This window comes from Arachis duranensis, chromosome 5 (genome assembly GCF_000817695.3).
Source record: "Arachis duranensis cultivar V14167 chromosome 5, aradu.V14167.gnm2.J7QH, whole genome shotgun sequence".
Lineage (NCBI taxonomy): Eukaryota > Viridiplantae > Streptophyta > Magnoliopsida > Fabales > Fabaceae > Arachis > Arachis duranensis.
In genome coordinates this window covers 96,295,517-96,296,497 of record NC_029776.3, presented here as the reverse complement: position 1 = coordinate 96,296,497, position 981 = coordinate 96,295,517, and positions in this window count along the sequence as shown.

The following is a 981-nucleotide window of genomic DNA, read 5'->3' as shown; positions in this document are numbered from 1 at the left end:
AAAGAAGCATGCACTTTACTCATTCTAGTATGCTTGAGATGCTTTAAGTAAACTTGTAAGGTCAAACAAGCATTAAAGAAGCATGAAAGCATTCAAGTCAAACACATATGGATGCATATGATCATGAAATACCATGCATTAAGGTAAATGCACATCATCATCCATCATCAAGAGGTTGCCTAATCACAAAATAAGGCTTAAATCACATGGTGGCCAAATCATGTAATTCAAGAAGAGTTACAAGCTCGAAGGCAATTCTCATCACTTGGTATTTTTCAAAAGATAAGCATGAAAAACTCAAGACCAAGTAGCAAAATATAACCTCAATCATAGGATCCAACAAAGATTATCTAAAAATATTAATGCTAAATTAGCATTTAGGCAATAAGGGGGAAGCAATGCATAGTAAACAAAGTCAATGGACGCGGACACGCGAGGTGCGCGCTCGCGTCGATTTAAAAATGGGGATAACCCTAATGCGCGACGCATACTGCGCAGTCGCGCACTTCACCACCCCCAACCTTCATCTTCTTCCTCTTCTCTCATCCAACGTCCGTCTCAGCAGCAGCGCCGGCCACCACCTCCGACCAACCACTAAACACTCTCAACCCCACTCATTCTCTCTTTCCTCCACTCACCTCTCTCTCTCTCTCCCTCTGTCTCCCCGTTCACCACCGTCCCAACGCCGGCAGCACTCTCCGCCACCACCCCGTCTTCACCGCCGGCAGCCCATCTCACTCTCTCCCCTCCCGCTCTGTCCCCTCTCACTCTCTCTCTCTCATTCATTCCCTCTCTTTTTTTCTCTCCTGGCCGAACCTCCATCACTGCAGCCGCTCATCCTTCCGGCCACCGTTCACGGCGGCGCAGTGCCTAGCCTTATTTCTCCCCCATTTCTCCTCCACTACTCGTTCCTCTGCTCCCAGGTTCCACTCAATTTTTTCTGTTTTTCTGTTAGTCTTTAATTTCTGTTAGTTAGTCCAA